An 8,365-nucleotide genomic window follows, 5' to 3' on the forward strand; every position below is an offset into this window, starting at 1 on the left:
TGTTCGATGTCTCTTAACATCAGGAAGTTCTTCCAGATGTTTCAGTGTAATTGCCTTTCCTGTCATTTGAATCTATTGTTTAGTATCCTAGCCTCTGAAGCAGGGGAACTCAAGCTCAACATGTCCTTTCAACCCCCTCGATGGACTGTCACCTTGTCATGGTGAGAGGGCTTGTGTGTTCCAATGAAGTTGCTCTACTGCGAATGGAAAATGGAATGTTAGAGGGCAGTAAAAGAGATTTAAAGATGGGCTCAAAGCCAACCTTAAAAATTCTGGCATAGACACTGAGAACTGGGAAGCCCTGGCCCTTGAGCACTCCAGCTAGAGGTCAGCTGTGACCAGCAGTGCTGTAGAATTTGAAGAGGCATGAATCGAGGGTAAAAGAGAGAAACATGCCAAGAGGAAGGTATGTCAAGCCAACCCCGACCAGGATCACCTCCCACCTGGAAACCAATGCCCTCACTGCAGGAGAACATGCAGATCAAGAATAGGGCTCCATAGACACCTACGGACCCACCGTCAGAACACTGACCTTGGAGGACCATCATCCTCAGACTATGAGGGCTCACCTAAGTAAGTATGTCCATTCAAATATTTAACATGACTATCATGTCCCTTCTTAACCTTTTCTGCTCAGGATGAACCTAAAGTAGGACTATGGTTTTCAGAGCTCCTCCTCCTCTTCCTTTTGCACCAAAGTTCCTAAAATGTTTGATTCTTAGTCCACACATGATTTTTTTCCCAAACTAGACCAATATATTACGATGATCTGACATACTCATAGTATCATTAGGACCTTCTGGAGCCAGTCTCCCTTTACAACCCATTTCTCCTTGTTATATTTAACTGGATTGGAGCTTAATTCACCATCTTTAATGCTGGCATTGCCTCGGAAAGATGTGACCTTATCTAGTGGAAAATTACGATGAGCTGCTCCAGCATAAAAATCTACTGTCTAACCTCTTAATCTTTAAAAGTATTTTCTGTACTCTTTATCAAATTAATGATCTACTTATTATACAGGCATTTGAAAATATAGCTGCAAACACTTGGGTCACAGACCAGCAGCGATGCTGAGCATTTAATTTCCCCCCCACAAAAGGTGCAATGGCAGTACATGCCCTGACTTGAAAAGGAGTGCTGTCTTCTATCATACATTTTTTTCATATTATCGTTTTGGGGGAAAGATATTTTTTCTCCATGCTGCAGGGTCCTAATGCTTAATTAGCAACTGATCCTCTGAGAGATGCTTTTCACTGTGACATTTCTCATCCATTATACCCTTTTGTCATCTGCACCTCATAAATCAGCACTCTTCTTCAGGAAGGCAAACACAACTCAGCACAAAATAAAGTTGGGTTCTTTGAGAGGCATAAATCAGGTACATAACTTATCTTAATTTACATATTTTAGTTTACAGTTTCTGGCAGTCTGCATCATGCATTCTAAATCTAGCAGACATTAGATAAGGATATCCACAAAACTATATAGAGATTGGAAAACTTCCTCTTTTTGGAAAACTCCCAAAATCCTCCGGTCAGAGACTGTGCTGGCTGAGGGATTCTGGGATTCATAGTGCTAAAAATGTGTTTCTCAAGCTTCTTCTATAGGGTAATGAAATCTTAACCATTTTCTCTGGAGATGCTTGAGTTTGTAAGGTTTTGATTAATAAGACCCTAGCATCTATTTATGTATAAAGGTAAAGGTAAATGTTTCCACTTGACATTAAGTCTGTTGTGCAAAGCGTGTTTTAGCCAAGTCCCATGCAAAAGACACACAAACAAGAGGAAAAAGGAACAGAAAAACTTTACTCTTATCGGCAGAGGCATAAAGTTGCAATGTTGCATACAAAATCAAATAGTGCAACAAACGTACATAGTCCTTGTAAGTAACACAGAATAAGGCTTCTTCATCTTCATATAAATGAGTGAGCAAAACATAAACCTGAGTAAATAGCTATTCCACCATAGCAAAGAGCAAAGAGCTATGACTTCCTTGATTGAATACATCCACCTGTAATGTACTCTTTCTCTTTTTCTGACTGCCTTCTACCTTGCCAAGCATTATTGTCTTTTCTATTTAGTCATGTCTTCTCATGATATAGCCAAAGTGCAAAGGCCTCACTTTAATCATCTTGGCTTCTCGGGAGAGTTCAGGCTTGATTTCCTTTAGGATCTATTTATTTGTCTTTTTGGCAGTCCAGGTTATTCACAGATCTGTCCATTCCTCCACCACTATATTTCAACTAAGTTGATTTACTTCTTATTATCATTCTTCACTGTCCAGCTTCACTATCCATACATAGAAATTGGAAATGAAATGGCATGGACACTCTTGACTCTGTTCTTCAAAGATATGGCTTTACATTTGAATATCTTGTCTAATTCCTTCACAGCTCCCTTTCCATGTCCTAGTCTTCTTGTGATTTATAGACAGCAGTCCTTATTTGGTGCATTTGGTGCTTGCAGTGAATTCAAACTCGTGTCTGATGGGGAATGGTGGTGGCAACACTGGGATATTGGCCTATCCCTGTGCAGTAGTGTTCATCTGGACAGTGGGTTGGGCCAAAATGTACCTGATCCAACTGTTCAGATAGCTCCAAAGCAATAGAATACTCCAGAGTTTTCTGGAAACTCTGGAGTGTTCCCCCAACTTTGCCTAAATCAGAGCAAAGACAGGTCAAGGACAGAAAACTCAGAATACTCACCAGAAGTTGCCATGTGCTGTGAGAAGAGCTAGTACTGGATTTGAGACAAGTCAAGGTTTTTTGACCATGTAGATAAGTCCTCATATTCAATTTATTCACCAAGATCCAGGCATTTACTGAGTCCAGACTCAGGATTTACATAGCAGTCAGACCAAACTTCCAGCTTAAACATGGAGGACCATACTGAGCTACACAGAATCCCCAGGCCAGTCTGCATTACCCTCTAATTCTGAAAATGCTTGGACAAAAAAGACTGGGATCACTGCAAAACAACGGGCCAAAGCCATATCAGAAGCCAAAAGGCTACACTGATCAATGATATTGAATATTGCTGAGAGATTCAGCAGAACCAACGGAGATATACTCTTCCTATCAAAAGCGCAAAAGCTGGGTTGCAGCTAAACATTAAAAAAACCAAGATTATGGCAACAAGAATGATTGACAACTGGAAAATAGAGGGAGAAAATGTGGAGGCCGTGACAGACTTTGTATTTCTAGGTGCAAAGATTACCGCAGATGCAGACTGTGGCCAGGAAATCAGAAGACGCTTACTTCTTGGGAGAAGAGCAATGTCCAATCTCGATAAAATAGTAAAGAGCAGAGACATCGCACTGGCAACAAAGATCCGCATAGTCAAAGCCATGGTATTCCCTGTAGTAACCTACGGATGTGAGAGCTGGACCTTAGGGAAGGCTGAGCGAAGGAAGATAGATGCTTTTGAACTGCGGTGTTGGAGGAAAGTTCTGAGAGTGCCTTGGACTGTGAGAAGATCCAACCAGTCCATCCTCCAGGAAATAAAGCCCGACTGCTCATTGGAGGGAAGGATACTAGAGACAAAGTTGAAGTACTTGTTGGGGTTCAACCTGATCCTGATCTGTGTGAACAGGATTCTCTGATAGTTTTTCAAACTGAGCAAGCTCTTCCTGACTCTGACAGTGTGGAATCTGTTGTTGATGCAGAGGTCAGTGGGAATGAAAACGAAACCCAACAGTTAGAAGAGAATGTTTTGGAAGTTAGCCGTGATATCTCCCCACCTGGGCTTGATAATGAGGTCCGAAGAGAACAGATAGTGAGAGATAGATTTGTTTCCCAGTCTGTATGAAGGTCACAGCGTCTTCAGCAGAAAGAGGCCCAAACAGAAAAGTCAAGGGGTGTTTCTAAGAATAGCTTCTTTGGTTTAAGAGCATCCCTGCCGGGTGCTTCTTTAGGTCAAGCAACATTCGGGACTGTGGCTGGTCTTGGCAGAATTCCTGTGTTCTATGGCCAGTAATCCCATAGTTTCCAAGTTCATGGTTAGTAAAAGGCTAACAGACTCCTGGTTATTGTTTTGTGGCTTTTGAAGTTTTGCTCAAGTTCAGAGATCCTATTGACTACTGTGTTTTTCTGTGGCTTTTTTTACTCTGCATTTACCTTTCTTTTGTAACCAATTTTTCATCAATAAACAAGGATTACTTTTCCTACAGTCCAGAGTGGTGGATTTAATCTTATGGTCTTGTTTCTTGAACTGGGACGCAACAGTACTTTGGCCACATCAGGAGGAGACAGCAAAGCCTAGAGAAGACAATTATGCTGGGGAAAGTAGAAGGTAAAAGGAAGAGGGGCCGACCAAGGGCAAGATGGATGGATGGCATCCTTGAAGTGACTGGACTGACCTTGAAGGAGCTGGGGATGGTGACGGCCGACAGGGAGCTCTGGCATGGGCTAGTCCATGAGGTCACGAAGAGTCAGAGACGACTGAACGAATGAACAACAACATCAATTTACTGTCATAATAAATCCACCAAGGTGACTGTTTCCGTCTCATAAACAGGTCTGAAACCAGATTGGAATGGATCAGTAATCATGGCAAAACACTTGCCATTCTAATAAAGTATGAGAGTGAGTAGGGAGAGGCACTTCTTCAAGTGTCAGGATACCAAGTGATTTAAGGCTTTAAATATCAGCAGCAGCCTCATGAATTCAGATTGGAATCATATGGGCTATAAAGCCCTAGCCGGCTAAGACCCAGACTACCTGAAACCACATTTTCCCACATATGTCTGCCTGAATCTTACACTTTTCAAGGAAAGGATTTCTTTCTATCTCTATGGCTAGATTATTTCCATCCAGGAAATATGATAGACCAACCAAAACTGTTCCTTGTCACTCCAAACAAGCCTCCAATAGTAGCAATTGATCTAGGAGCACTCCAAAGCTACCCATTTCCCCCCTGACTAGTCAAAACAATAACTGTCCTGGACAAGATTGGGTCCGTGCAATGGAGACAATAAAGAACAATTTCTTCATTGCTCCCACCTTCTTGGACTCAGCTCTGAAATTAGTCCTAATGGCCATGGTATGCCTCAAGCATTAGTTTTGATAAGGAAATAACAACTACCTATACACCCATTATCCTATAACTTCCCTAACAAAGGATATGGTAAGGACTGCTTAGTTAGCATTCATAATATCATGATGCTAATCAGTACTGATTTCCAAAAGTAGTCATACTTTTCTATGCAGTGATGTTTGTTACAGTAAATTGTAACAGGATCTAGTGTGTGTGTGTGTTAAAGAAAACCATATGCTGTTAATTATTATGTGCAGCTGCTAATGTAGGTCAGCTAGTAAGTTTGGACCACACCTGGTGGAGTATAACTGTATGGTTTTTAGACTACAGTTCGGCTTTTGCTCTGAGAAGCCTTTGCTCAGGCATTTTGCTCAACCATTTCTACTGCTCTCTCATTTGGATGAAGATGAAGAAGCCTTATTCTGTATTGCTTACAAAGATAATGTAAGTTTGTTGCACTGTTTGTAGCATTGTAAGTTTATGTTTTAACACTGCTAAGAGTAAAGTTTTCTGTTTTTTTTCTCCTCTTGCCTGGGTGCAACGTTATTGTGTCTTCTGCATTGGACTTGACTGAAATACATTTAGCGCAACAATGTTTAGGGGTTCTGGTGCTTACTGGATATTATTAGAGTATTCTATAGTAATATGTAACAAAATTTGAAAGATTTTCTCTTCCTGATTTGAAAGTGTTATTTTCTGTTTAATTGTGCAGTATTTACCTTAAAAGTAGCTGTTATACTCCAGAAATTTTGTTTTTGTGGCTGCCACAAACTATGTTGAATTGGTTGAGATTCTATCAGATATTCACTGAAAAACTATAGCAAAATCTTCTGCAGGATGGCCCACAAAAACAACATTTTTGCAGTTTTAATCAACATTTTCCATATTTTTTATGACAGAACCAATTAGGAAATGAAATTTATAACCCAGGAACAAAAATCGTATTACATAGTGTAATGTTTCCATGGTTTTACCAAGCTGGGAATTAACACCTCCCATGCCTGAAAAATTTCCAGAGCTCAATTAGTCTACTTATGCATTTTTGTCATTCTCATCTCTGTCTCTAAAACTGCAGGCTTTGCTCACTCACCTCTCCTGGGACAGGAAGAGGACAAAGGTATGAGTAATTGTTCTACCTTCCTGTTCCATTCACATAGGTAAGAACTGATAACCAGTCAGATAACACTTGGAAGCATAACCAGATGAGACCTAACCAACCAGTTTTTCTGTTAAATGATTCACTTTTCCTGACAATATGAGTGACTGGGTTACAATTCTTTTCCATTGATGGTGTTGGATGGGATTTAAGGGAGATGTAGACCCCCCAAAAAATCCCTGCTGGAGAACTAAAGATTGTCTCCTGTAATGCGAGGGACACCTGGGATGTTGCAGAAACCAATCAATACTAAATACTTTTTTGCCATTGTTGGCTTTGACTTATGGAAGCCCAATGGTAGCTCAATGAAAAAAAGACTTCTAAGAACTTCCCAGTTATCAACTGCTCTGCTCACATCTTGAAAACTCAGACTAGAAGAAAATCCTATATGGGACTATAAAATTGAATAACTCAATATTGAATAATACTATAGATAAGAATAGAATAGAATAGAATAGACTATGGAATATAGAATAGATGCAGGACACTACTTAATTACAGTTGAAAGTTTAATTCCCAAAGAATGGTCAAGAAGTTCTTGAAAGAGCCATTGAAAACAGCATGCTTTAGATTGTTGCTCTTTCAAACAAAATACATGAGAAAAATTGTGGTATTATGTGTTAAGCATATGGCTTTTCCTTTCTTGAACGCTTAAATGTTTTACTGGGCAAGCAACTTCCAAAAAGCACTTGAAAAAAAGTGTACAGACAAAAAGGTTTAATGGGAACTATGATTTGAGTTTCAGAACTATGACAAAATATGCTCTCCCTCTCAAAAAAAGGAATGGTGTTTTTTTTTTTTAGATATGTCAGAGCCAGGCGTGTAGCCAGAGGGGGGGCTTGGGGGGTTTCAGCCTCCCCCCCCCCCCCAAAATTCTGATGGTGGTCCGCAAGAAGGCCTTACTGGTGCATTATTTAAACTGCTATGTTTATTCTTATCATGATCTGATCACTATACTCAATATATCCCATATGCATGGGGGTATTGGGGTAACGATACAAAAGGTTTGCTAGGATAGACCCTCTTTCACTCAGACTCAGCCCCCCCCCCCCCACGAACCAAACTCAGCCCCCCCCCAAACCGAATTCAGCCTCCCTCCCGCCAAAACAAAATCCTGGCTACGGGCCTGGTCAGAGCAGAAATAAGCAAATGCCCCTTTTGCCAAGACAGTGTTAGGCAAACAGCCAATAGATTGCACCACAAAATGTGGGGAAGCAAATATGGGCAAACTGTTGGAAAAATTACTTTCTTGCTATATGGGTTGCTGTGAGTTTTCCAGACTGTATGGCCATGTTCCAGAAGCATTCTCTCCGGATGTTTTGCCCATATCTATGGCACGTATCCTTAGAGATTGAAAGGTCTGTTGGATACTAGACAAGTGAGGTTTATATATCTGTGGAATGTCTAGGGAGGGAGAAAGAAATCTGGTCTGTTTGAGGCTAGTGTGAATGTTGCAATTGACCAACTAGATTAGCATTTAATGGCCTTGAAGTTTTAAAGCCTGGCTGGTTGCTGCCTGGGGGATCCTTTGTTGGGAGTGATTAGCTGTCCCTGATTAATTAATTGTCTGGAATTCCCCTGCTTTTTGAGTGTCACACTTTATTTACTTTTCTGATTTTAGAGAGTTTTTTTAATATGGTAATCTGATTTTGTTCATTTCCATGGTTTTCTCCTTTCAGTTGAAATTGTCCACATGCTTGTGGATTTCCATGGCTCCTCTGTGTAATCTAACATGGTGGTTGTTAGAGTGGTCCAGCATTTCTGTGTTCTCAAATATGCTATTTCTAGGATGATTCATCGGGTGCTCTGCTATGGCTGACTTTTCTGGTTGAAGTAGTCTGCAATACCTTTCATGTTCCTTGATTTGTGTTTGGGCAATGCTGTGTTTGGTGGTCCCTGTATAGACTTGTCCACAGCTGCATGGTATACAGTAGACTCCTGCAGAGGTGAGAGGATCCCAACAAAGGATTCCGCTAGGCACAACCATAGAATCATAGAGTTGGAAGAGACCTCATGGGCCATCCAGTGCAAACCCCTGCCAAGAAGCAGGAAAATCGCATTCAGCCAGGCTTTGAAGCTGCAGGGCCATTAAATGGTAATCAAGGTGGTCAATTGCAATATACACACTTGCCTCAAGCAGGCAAAAGTTCTTTCTCCCACCCTGGACATTTCA

This window comes from Anolis sagrei, chromosome 1 (genome assembly GCF_037176765.1).
Source record: "Anolis sagrei isolate rAnoSag1 chromosome 1, rAnoSag1.mat, whole genome shotgun sequence".
Classification (NCBI taxonomy): domain Eukaryota; kingdom Metazoa; phylum Chordata; class Lepidosauria; order Squamata; family Dactyloidae; genus Anolis; species Anolis sagrei.